Raw genomic sequence first — 12,332 nt, 5'->3', positions numbered from 1 at the left:
AGGTTTGTTACGCAGGAGTCAGGGCACTTTTTGGGAAAACCCAGGACCCTGACAAGTGAGGTAGAGGCATCTGAATGAATACTGCTTACTCTGCAAACTCCTGAACTTTCTGAGCCTGCAGTTGTAGCCCATCCCTCTCTGGTAAGGGCAGATACTCCTGCCCTGCCTCTAAGCTGGGTGACAGTACAGAACCTCTCCAGGCAACAGGTGCCTCCTTTAGGACTTGTCCTACCTCCAGGCTACTAGGTCTTGAATTAGGATTAAAAAACTATAATTCGGGTTAAGGAAAACTAAGCTGGAGAGGTGCTGGGCCTGCGGAGAACAGAGTCTATCCCAAAGGAGCTGCAAGAATTGGCCAGCAAGGACTGGGAGGAGCTGGAGGAGTACATGAGACAGGAATTAGGGTGAAGATCAAGAGTCAGATCATAAACTAGGGGAGAATTTAATAGCACCCACATTGGGTCATTAAGTTGGTGGATAAGAGTTATCTTAATAGGATTTAACACCCTGGTTGGGATCCTGGGAGATGGTATGAACTTGCTACCAGGATGGCTTCTAGAAGCATGGAAAAAGCAATGGTTAATTCTGAGCAGGGTTGAAGTGCGACCATATTATTGTGACAGAGTGTGGAAGAAAGGATTAAAAGTTGAAGGAAGTGGATATGCTGGAATGGATTATTTTTGGTTGGACAGTCTACCAGATACTATGTTTCATAGGAGTAGGCCCACCAGACAAACCATCTAACAAAGCCATAAAGACATGTAATGATGAGAGGGGCACAAGGGCAGCTAAGTATTTGAGTAGTAACTGTAGGCTTCTGGTGACAATAGAAACAAACTATTACAAAGTTTAGTTTGCTGATGGTTATGGGTAATAAGAACCTCAACACAGTGTCTGAGTGGCAGTGCCTATTGCCCAAAGTCAGGGGATCACAATTATCATTATGACTGTGAAGGTGAGAATGGCTAGCTATTAGGGGAGGGGGATCTGACCTGCAGAGAGTTAGGGAGAAGGTTAATAAAAGAGACCATCCTTAGGGGCAAAATTACTGGGTAGTCAGTAAGAGCACTACTCAGTTTATACCATTAGATAACATGAAGGATGGATAACACGGAGGCTGAAGGATAGTCATGCAATAAAAAACTGTCATCCCTGGCTCAGTTTGTGAACCCGAGTCAGCACAATGCCTGGTGAGCCTTCTGGGTTTTGGAGGCAGCAAATATTTCACATCTAAGGATAGTGTTCTGATCCATTTACCAGATGGTGCAAAAGGCTGCCCATTTTGAGTAGGGCCCACTGCAGGGAAGAACTCTGTAGCAAGTCTAGATCACAGTGGCAACAGCCCTACTTTCTGGGTCACAGGGTAGATGCTACTGTATTGGAGATCACCATGGGGAAAAGGTGTCTTGTGGCGTATGTGGCAAGCTGCAGTAGGAGAATCAAAATGCCACCTCCCTGGGGTTCTAAAGGAAGGTCATGTCATCTGTATTTACAGACTTAGACACCTCCTGGGCTTCAACTTAGCAAAGTGGGTGTAGTTACCACCACAGCAAAATGTCACTGTCAGCAATAGATGAATACATCCTTGCTTTATGAGGCAGGTCAGACCAGCCGTTCTAGAAAGACCTGCATGGCCTCGTCCAACATCATCAGTACCGAGGGCTGATGGAGTGTTCAGTTTACTGAGATGAGACCCCACCTAAAATTATGTCGGGTCAGGGTATCATCTTTAAAGAAAAGGAGGGGCAGGAATAGGCCTTGTAACCATGGGATCCAAGGGTATCACATACCCTGCTCCCCAGAAACTTCTTCCCTGAGGATATGTTATGGTGTGCTGAAGACACTGAGACAGCAGCTCTGAGGCAATACTGCAAGGATTTTATATCATCCTTCAAGTCACAGAGTCTCACTGAATCAAAGACACTTCTATTCCATTATGTTCCCAATAGACGATCCATGTATGATGGGCTGGATAGAGTACCCTTTTTGGCTTTTTATGTCCAGAAACCAGGAGGTGTGAGAAGAGATCAGCTTGTGCAGAGATAAGTGACTCTTCATCAGGAGGGAGTAGGGCTGTCCTTACATGATGGTGACATGAGTATGTGTGGAATCCGGATGATTCGCATGGGTTTTCTAGGTGTTCCTTTGCCCACTCGTGATCATAAATGGACATGGTAAACCACCCCAGCCTATGAAGGGCATGATGACTAGATCTCTGGGGGATGATGCTGGGTTAAAAGCCACCGAGATGAGCAGAGGTAGTAGTAGTCAGGCAGCCCCTAGGGTCGGCACCACTGTACAGCTGCCTTGGCAGGATCCAGCCCCCACCTCCCCGCCGAGCAAAGCATGCATCTGATGCCGGAGCAACTGGTTTGGCTGTTTGGGCTCAGTCTGGCCCAATTGTGACAAGTGGCTATGAAGCTAATATCTCTGTACAGAACCTAGGAGTTGACACTTAATATGGGGCAAATATATTTTTCTCCTCTTCATTTTGGTCATGGTTAGGCAAACTCTTTGCTGGGATATTGTAATGATGTGTGCAAGGGTGACCTTCTGAGCCACCTACAAGCTTCTGCTCATGCAGAATGTATTACTTCATTTCAGAACATGAATAGACCGTAGAGCATCCACACTTGTGCTTTAACCAGGATGATCCTGGTTATTTTTCCTAATGGGTACAATTCAGAGGATGAAAGTTAATACATTAAATCCTTAATCATATTTTGTGGAATCAGTACAGTGGTAAATTAGACACATTGAAGCATTTTTAAATAAGGAATCAGAGTTAAAACAGTGTTTCTGATAATCTTTGTGGGAAGGTAAGATAATATGCTTACTGCTATATGCTAATTTTCCTGTAGTGCCTTGAGAAGCCTAGCCACAAGTCTCTCCAGACTCAATTCTTTCTCCTCCACTCCAGACATCTACGGGCTCTTTCTGGGTCTCCTCTCCGCGGTTACTTGTAAATTCACTCAAGGCAGTAAGTTGGGGCAATTGTAAGGCTCATCTTGTTTCTTATCTCTTAGGGATCACCATCCCCTTCATTACTGTCCTGTGTCTTAAAAACTATGTGTGTCCTGTGTCCTGTGTCCTGTGTGTGTGTCCTATGTGTGTCCTGTGTCCGGTATCTTAAAAACTATGATTTCATGTATTTTGTCCTCCCTGTTCCCACTGACCAAGCTTTTATTTTTCCAGGTGAGAGAGTTTCCACTACTCCAGTCAGGCTGATGTGAAGTAACAAATTCTGTAGAGCTGTCTCTTCTCTGACATATTTTCCATCCATGTTTGGAAGGATTCTTAATATCAGTATTCTTAGTAATTTTTTTTTAAGGTTATAAGGATTTGTTTTTCTTTTCAGTGTTCCAGAATTCATTGCTTATGCACCACACACAGTGCTCCATGCAATACTTGCCCTCCATAATATGCCCACCACCAGGCTCACCCAACCCCGCAACCCCCTCCCCTCCAAAACCCTCAGTTTGTTTCTCAGAGTCCACAGTCTCTAATGGTTCATCTCCCCCTCCAATTTCCCCCAACTCACTTCTCTCCATCTCCCCATATCCTCTATGTTATTCCTTATGCTCCACAAATAAGCGAAACCATATGATAGTTGACTCTCCCTTCTTGACTTATTTCACTTAGCATAATCTTTTCTAGTCCTGTCCATGTTGATACAAAAGTTGGGTATTCAGTATTTTTTTTTTGTATTCAGTATTTTTAATCTGCCAAGGAAAGAAGGGATGACCAAAATCTAGTTGTAGTATCATATCTATTCGTAACTCTGTTGACTTAGTTATATTAGTAATCTTGCCTTTAAACAAATCTTGTCAGTGGTCTTCCTCTGCAAAATAAGAATTATTCTTACTACTAACTTTATATTTGGTGATATCAGTCATAAAAATTACATTCATTGCAGGTTTGGCATAAGTCCATGTTTTATTTGTCAGGAGAAATCATGGCAATGAGTAATTGTATTTTTTTTTTCCTCAGAGATCATTTTGTTGGGTTTTTTTGTTTGTTTTGTTTTCCTCAGAGATCATTTTACAGTGAAAAACTCTGGCAGCATAGTTTTTGCCTTCACAAATACTTTAACATAAGTGTGCCAGCATCTTTCCCTTATACATAAGGGAAAATATTTTGACCTCCTCTGGTAAAAATAGACTGTGTGCTTAAATGATAGGTATGTAGTCAGGTCCCCAGTTATAATTTGCGTTGCTTCTTGAACACAGGCTTCACACAATGTGACCAGTGATCCTACTCCCAAGGACCCTGCTTCATACTACCCTTGTCTTAAAGCCAGAGTTCTGATTTCTGATTTTGAGTTAAAAGGAAAAAAAGATTGTTAACTTAAATTAAGTTTTAATAAACAAAACTAATAACAGAAACATCCCTAATTAGATTCTGGAGTGGAAGCAAGAAACCACCCAGAGACAAAGAGAACAAAAATTCTCCCTTCAGGACTTTATTTTGGGCTTTCATACACATGTGACCACATGGAACCAGATACAAATTTAGAAGGTAGATAAATATATAATATTTAGCAATTTAGATTAAGTCACATGTACAGTCTTCAGTATTAATAATTATATTATTTTTTAGGAAATACAATTACTAATCATTGTCAGGTCTCTCAGTATCCTGGTGACAGTGCTTCCGGTTAAAACGTCAAAGAACATTTTTCTACGACACAGCTCCATCTTTGCTGAGTATCATCATACCAAAACAATTGATGGGATTCTCTTTTATTCAAGGCTTTAAATGTGAGTTTATTTCCTATCCACCCATACTCACTCACACACACATTAATGTAATGTTTACCTAAGGTTTCCAAGTATCTATCTCAGTGGGCATTTATACTTGCAGATCCAGTCCAAGATCTGAATACCCTTAATTTACTTGCCAAGGGCTATGTACGTTGTTAAGGCTGACACCTGGAAACTGTGTTTAGAATCTGTCAATAACCAAGATTCCCCTAAATAATTTCTTACTACGAGCCCGATTTCCTTAAATAAAACATACAAAGTAAATATCTACCATAAAACTACTAGGGAATATCTGAGATGCCATGAGATTTGTTGGGGCCATTTAGTCAAGAAAATATAAAAACCGTGAAGTTAAGCTAGCTGTCTTAAAATTATACTTAAAAAAAAAAAGACTACACTAGAAATTGTTTCATAAATTTCATCAACTTCAAATGCTTTTGCGGTTTACAGTGATGTGTCACATATTAGTTCCTTCCAGCCTTTTTCATTTTGACCTTTGTTTGTATCGGGTATCAGGGTTTTCAGGGGTGTGGATCATGGTTATATAATTCACAGTGGGAAAATATCTATAAATAAGATTAAATTCATACAACAAAGCATAGTGAACACAATTGTCTTGATTTGAACATGAGCAAAATTCTCCCCAATACAACCATGATGCCCAGCTTCCAGAGGCTCGTAGGCAAACTTCTTTCCTGATGCTGGATTGTCCTGTAAGGAGCAATCGAGATTAAAGTCCAGACGTTCTACCCAGGAGTGTTTCAGTCTTTGGTTGACAGACGGAGTAACACACGCCTGATGTCCTGGGGGAATGCTATACCCTGCCACAGTTTGAGGAGTTTTGGGCATTCTCATCATGGTCATTATAGGAGGTCAAAGTCTTAATGTTTCCTTTATACAGAGTCCAAGGAAATTTAGATCCTTCAGCTCATCATAAATTAAAGGAGGCAGATCTTTACAGACTGTTTTCTGTTCTAAATAAGTGTTTTTTTTTCTTGAAGCGCTTGTCTCTGACCAAAAAGCAGCACATCCAGGCATCAGTGGTTGAGGCTCTATGTTGCCCTGCCAGGAACAGTCTGGTAAGCAAACCTGTTACCTCATCATTTGTCAAAGGACACCCGCCTTTGTAAGTAGAATCTAGTAAAGTTTCGAGAGTGTCATCAATTTCTTCTACTGACTATCTGCATTTCCAGATTGCTTTACAGAAAATATTATTGATCTTTCAATGACCTTTGTCCCTGTATCTGAAATAAGACAAAGGGAGCCAACCTGGCACCATTCAAGCCATGTGGCTAAAACCTGCATCCAAATCTGCATATAGATGTGCCACTCCCTCACTGAGTTGACTTCTGGTTTCCTTTCCATTTAATAATGGCTGGCTGTTAAAATGATGAGCTCGGAGCTTCAAACAAATTTTTTTCTCCACTTTATCCCCAACTTGGAAAGGATTCTCTTGTTTCCTTTTCAGTTATGTAAACGTGTTGTCTAATGTGGGCTATGTTAAGGCCACTTTTTAACATTTTCTTCTGCTCCAAAAAATAAATAAATAAATAAAAAGAAAGAAAGAAAGAAAAAAAAAAAACTGGATTAGGATCATCCTATGCAACTCCCTTCCCAAACACAGGTGTTGTCAGATGACTGTAGACATGGCTGGCATTCAGGTCTTCACATTTACCAGTAAGAAATAGTGCAGCAGCAGCAGCAGTGCCCAGAAGGTAAGTAAATGTCTTGCCCTCCAGGGTAAAACTACATACAGGTCCATACTTCTCATGCATTTCCTAGAGATTCAGTTGGACTTTTCCCAAATCCTATGGCATATCCACAGAATGGAACTGGAGAGAAAATGTATGGTGGACACCTCTTCATGGCTGCCAGGGGAGCCAGGTGGCCAAAGGCAAGGCAGAGCAGGTCGACTAGGCCAAGTGTCAAGGTGCTGGTGATCAGCAGCGGGGATGGGAGATAGGAGATTGCCGCTGGTCACCCACTCCACAGACTGCCCTAGCAGGAAACCCAGCACTACCATCATGACCCTGCAGCAGGTAATAATGGTTTATGTGAGGACGCTGGAGCCTGAGGTGCCCCCATCCTCCCAATTGATGCAGCCAGAGAAAATAGCAGATGGGGGTCTAGAGACAGCCTGGACCCCTGGGTCTCCTGATCTTTGATTTAAAAAAAAAAAAAAAGACTTTTAAAAGTTACACTTCCATATTCAGAGAAGAAAATTCCTAAGGCTAATTTGGTGAGATTCCTGTAGTTTTGATGGATCTTTTGGGGAGCATTTTTTTCTTATTTCTATACCTTAAAAAAAGTTAAGCTCTATGGCTCTGCGGTGTCAGAGAGGAAGGGATAAATAGAAGACCAGCACTCTGTAGATCCTCAGTGGGTTTCAATGTTAGAAAGATCTCTAAGTCCCTCTAGTTCTTTACCCTATTCAGGAGTCTTCATAGATCCCTGGCTAAGTTTATCCAGACTATTTAAGTACTGTGCTCTTCTTCTTCTTCTTCTCCTTCTCCTTCTGCCTCTCTTCTTCCTCTTCTCCCTCCCCCTCCTCCTCCTCCTCCTCCTCCTCCTCCTCCTTTTAGAACTGCATATAGGTTTGTCTGTATCTTAACAGGAAATGAATATGATCATATACAATAAAGTTTGTTAACTTAATCATATGTACCTGACTCATGGCTGGATCTTTAGATTTTTGGCAGTGTTAAAAATCTTAGCGTGGTAGGCAGAATAATGGCTTCCCAGAGACGTCAATGTCTTAGTCCCGGGAATTTGAATATGTTATGCTACATTGCAAGGATGAATTGAAGTAGCAAAGGGAATTAAGCTTGCTAACCAGCTGATTTTAAAATAGAGTGTTTTGGATTATCTGGATGGGCCTAATGCGATCAGAAATGCTCTTAACATTGGAAGAGGGAGGCAGAGGAAGAGGTCACAGTGCTTTGGTGGGAAAAGGACTCCAGTCTCCCCTGCCGGCTTTGAGTAGCAGGAAGGGGACCCCGTGCCAGGGAATGCAGACAGCCTCCAGAAGCCAGACATGGCAAGGGGACGGATTTTCCCCTGGAGCCTCTGGAAAGGAAGGTTACCCCACCAATGCCTCAATCTCTGCTCAGGGAGATCTGCATCAGACTCCTAACCTATGGAACTGCAAGATAATAAATTTGCATTGCTTTAAGCCACTAAATTTGTGATTTGTTATAGCAGCAGCAGAAAACTCACTGACTGAGTTCTCTCTGAAACCTCACTTTTGCCTGTTTCATGTGATCACAGGATCAAATGTGTTCACATAGAAGAATTATTATTGCCAAACAAAATGTAAATGCTCCCAGAGTTGACTGTGAAGTAGTAATTAGCTAACTTATGAGTTAGGTGTGGACATTTATAGCAATACAACACCTCAAAAAAAAAAAAATTAGAGGGTTGGCTGGATGGCTCAGCTGGTTAAGCATCTGCCTTTGGCTCAGGTCATGATCTGGGAATCCTGGGATTGAGTCTTGCATCCGTCTCTCTGCTCAGCGGAGAGCCTGCTTCTCCCTCTGCCTCTGCCTGCTGTTCCCCCTGTTTGTGCTCTCTCCTCTCAAATAAATAAAATCTTTAAAAAAAAAAGAAAAAAGAAAAAAAGAAAAAGTAGAGGTTGGAAAGCAGGAAGTCCTCCACAACATTAGCACATTTTCTGCAAGTGTTTACGTTCTTGAAACTTAAAACTGACTCTCAGAACACTCTACTCTTTGGAATGCTGTACAAGGCCACAGTGAAAAAAAAATAACCAAAAAAAGTTAAATTGTTGATACTTGTAGTCACCATGGCTGTTATATTTGGTTTCTAGAGTTCTTTATTCAGTACTGCCAAGAGCTTTTTGTAGATGAAGGACTAAGTCATTAGTGAAATCTCAAAACGAACTCAATCTAAACATTGGAGAAAAAAGATTTCGTTACTTAAGAATTTCCCTGGGCTGGTATGTGTGAGAATCACACTTGAGTGAATATAGACAGTGTGCAGAGAGAGAAATGCTCCGGGACTGCTTTTCATATTTGAGAATATGAAAAGTCCTGAGAATATAATTGTGGCCTCTCATGAGTCCATGGGATCTACCAGTTGGAGGGCAGACCTCTTTTTGTGCAAAACCTATGAGCTAAGCACAGATATAAAAGATAGTAAAAATAGCCACAGACTCTAAATAGCTCATGCAACTGTACAGAGAAAAATAATTTTATATAATTGATGCCAGAAATGACAAACTATAGTGGAATCAAAATTATAAATATTCTGGGCACACACACACATAATGCTATTTTAAAAAGTGAGATTTATGTGTTACCCATGTAATAACTTTATGAGTTGGTATATTGTGTATTATACAAAGTTATTATAAAGGGTTCTTTGTTTACTTGATTCTAATCTTTGATATCCAGTTTTTCTCCAGCTCTGAGAGAAGAAAAGCATTTTAGAAACACAAGGCAAGTAGGGCTCACATAGTCTGTAGGGTTCTGACCTTTAAGGGTGTGGTGCAACCGCCCTTAGAGGACCATGAGGTACTGGATGAGCTCATTGAATTATCTTACTTGGCTGATGGAATCTCCATTTTTAAAAGGAAATGTTTTATTTAATGCCTCTAGACAATCACTAAAAAATAGTGTTATTGAAGCTTTATTGTCCTGGAAACTCTTTTTGTTGGATAAAAGAAAAGTTTAAAGAAAATATTTTTTTTTCCTCTAGAATTTCAGTCTAGTATGCCGCCCAGGCCTCTGAACCCAGCTTTGAACTTGAGTCTAAAGAAAACGTTTGATCTTCTTTGTCTTTCAACTTGACAAAAGGTCTGTCTTCTTTGAAATTCCCATTTTGTTTTATGTGTGCTTGTCAATGTGTTTTAGAAATGAAAAGCTCTTGGGGGTAAGGTACGAGTCTTTTTGTTTAACCTTTGAACGTCCTCCTAAGTGCCTACTCTGCTAGGTTGGCATTCCAAAAATATTGCTCATTAAAATGCTCGTTCTCCCTGTAGTGGTTTGGAAGTGATGGTAGTAGGTGTTGGATTTAGCTTCTTTCCTTAGAGGCTTTTAAATACAAAAACATTTCATTTCCTTCAACAAATATTCTTGAGGCCCTTCTGCATGGCAATAATTAAAGTGCTTTGAAAGATGAACTCACATAGCCTATAATATGATCAAGTTGTGTGGTTGATACATAAGAAACTTAAAAAGTGATTCACGGGTTAAAAAATATATATATTCTCTTACCAGGACAAGAAAACCTAACTTGTTGCCAAATGATATTACTCAGTGAAATGACCAAGCCATACCAGATTCTAGCCCTATAATAGCTACCCTTCCTTGAATGAAATAAATATGCAGAGAAAAAAGCAAAGTTATATCTTATTAATCAGGTGGGGATTTTGCTTTAATTCTGTGAAGAACCCTGGTGACCTAGACTGAACCCTGTGAGAAATTCTTTCTTAAGCATTACTGGCCTGAAATGCCCACTCAGTGTCTCTCTTCCATAAAGTAGGGTGTGTGGACAGGTAGGGCGGGTGAAGAAAAGCCGAAATACGAACCAAATAGTCATAATAGAGAAAAATATAGGGAAGAAATATCTTTTATTAAAATGTGTTCCATGAGTCTACATAGCATAACAAGGATAGCCCAGGCCTTGTTCTAAATAATCTTCTCCAATTCAAGGATTAATTTTTATTAGGAGGCCTCTGATGTTGCCTTCATATTTTGGAAATAAATTAGGAGTACGACTGTTTTGATTTTAGATAAAAAAACTTGTCCATCGGCTTTCTGCCTTGGCAGGAAACCTATTTCAGCTGAAGACTCACCATTAGAGAGAACGTATTAGCTGCTAAGATAGCCATTAATAAGTAAGGATATAATCATGTGTAGTTCAAGTAAATGCATTTGCATAACACTTTGGACTACCTCTTGAATAATAAGGCATTCACTGATAGAATCAGAGATTTTTCTTCCTCCCTGGCATTTGTCATTTACTCAATTTTCATTTTAAAAAAGGCACTTGTTTTGGCCGGCCTTCAGAGAATTTCTGACTCCCCAGCTTGCCGATGTCTTTTAATGCCAGAGTGCAACACTGCCTGTGACCTTCATTTATATTTCAACCATAGGCTAAGTCTAGAAATAGACATCAGAGCATACTGCTATGTTAGCAAACTCCATCACAGAGACATAATTTTTAAGGATAACTGAAAAGTTTTGTTCTTAATGCTACGGGAAAATAAAGAAAACTAACATGACTGCGGCAGACGGTGAGAAAGACGCACTACCCATGAGAAGAGGAACTGGATCCCCCAGGGCTCTCTGGTCCAATACTGGGGGGTACTGGGGGAACCTTAAAGCCTAAGGCAGAAATGATTGGTGGAGTGGCAACCACACATGCAGCTTTTAACAGTGGGAGCAGATACTCCAAAGTATCTAAGAGAATATTAGAGTATGTGATATCACCCCCCTCATCCCTTCTTCTTACTGCCAGTCCAGCTTTTACCCTTCCATTGTGCCCATTTCTCAGAGACTACTTTGAATGAGTATACCATTGATCACCAACACTGCCCCCAATGCTGTCAGCTCCTTGTTCGTATTCTTGGCCTATCTTCAGTATTTTACACTGATGGCTACTGGTCATTTTCCTCAAATGTTTATCCTTTGGTTTCCATCATATCCCACTCTTCCAGTTTTCTTCTTGCCTCCCTGACCATCCCTTCTCCTTTCCCCCTTCCTGACCATTGCTTCCCAGTGAGAGGATCAAAAGAAAAAGTATTTAAAATTTGTTTTGGCCACTGAAAAATACACACTTTGAGGGATATAGATAAACTAGCTAAATATAAGCTTACTTGTTAATTTGATTGCCCATATTAACATTCACACATTCATAGAATAAAATGCAATGGAGAGATATTAATTTTTCCATTCTCACATTTCATGAAATAACTCTATGCAAAATCTTACATGTGTCCTTCAGTGTCAGTCTCTGTTTTCAGTAGAGCCATTTCCCAGTCCTTGAATACAGTTTCCCTGAATACATCCATTTAAGATTAAGCCTTTTGGAATTTTGAATGATACTGTCACTGGAAGTGTTATTATCCTGTTAGGGACATTGGTACAAAATTATTTGCACAGCATCAGGACAGCAGTTTTTTCATTTGTCTTGTAGATGCCTATTTATGATCCCTGCAACGTTATCACTATCTTTCTTTAAATAATTGCAATAGGTTTGCTTATAAGGATATCTAATACTTGTAATTGTGAGGTCCTACCTTCTGGAATAATTAAATAGGTATTTTATTTCTAAGGCCTGTGTTTTATGAAAGGTGGCTTCCATCAGCATGTAAAGCTAGCATTAATTGAGGTCCTTTGTGTCCAGACAAAAGATCAATTTTCCTAAATATTACTTTGGTTTTCAAATAGAGTTATCAGCTAACCTGAGTTTTTGGTTTCCTTGAGATTTGTTTGTTGTCACTTTGCACAGAAATTGTGTTGATTCATGGCTTAAAAATACAATTAATTTAATATGTTGTGTTACATTATAATGCCTTTTGTCCCTTAAAGTTCAGTTTTTAAATCTGTT

At 40.1% G+C, this 12,332-nt stretch overlaps 1 pseudogene; it reads right to left on the bottom strand.

Annotated features, from left to right (window-relative positions):
• Nucleotides 1-5,179: 5,179 nt before the first annotated feature.
• Nucleotides 5,180-6,789, bottom strand: LOC116867544 (annotated as a pseudogene).
• Nucleotides 6,790-12,332: the final 5,543 nt, after the last annotated feature.

The sequence above is a fragment of the Lontra canadensis genome, unplaced genomic scaffold (assembly GCF_010015895.1).
Source record: "Lontra canadensis isolate GAN:19392208 unplaced genomic scaffold, GSC_riverotter_1.0 scaffold1, whole genome shotgun sequence".
Lineage (NCBI taxonomy): Eukaryota > Metazoa > Chordata > Mammalia > Carnivora > Mustelidae > Lontra > Lontra canadensis.
Note: the sequence above shows the minus strand (reverse complement) of the source record. Positions and strands in the feature narration are given on the sequence as shown.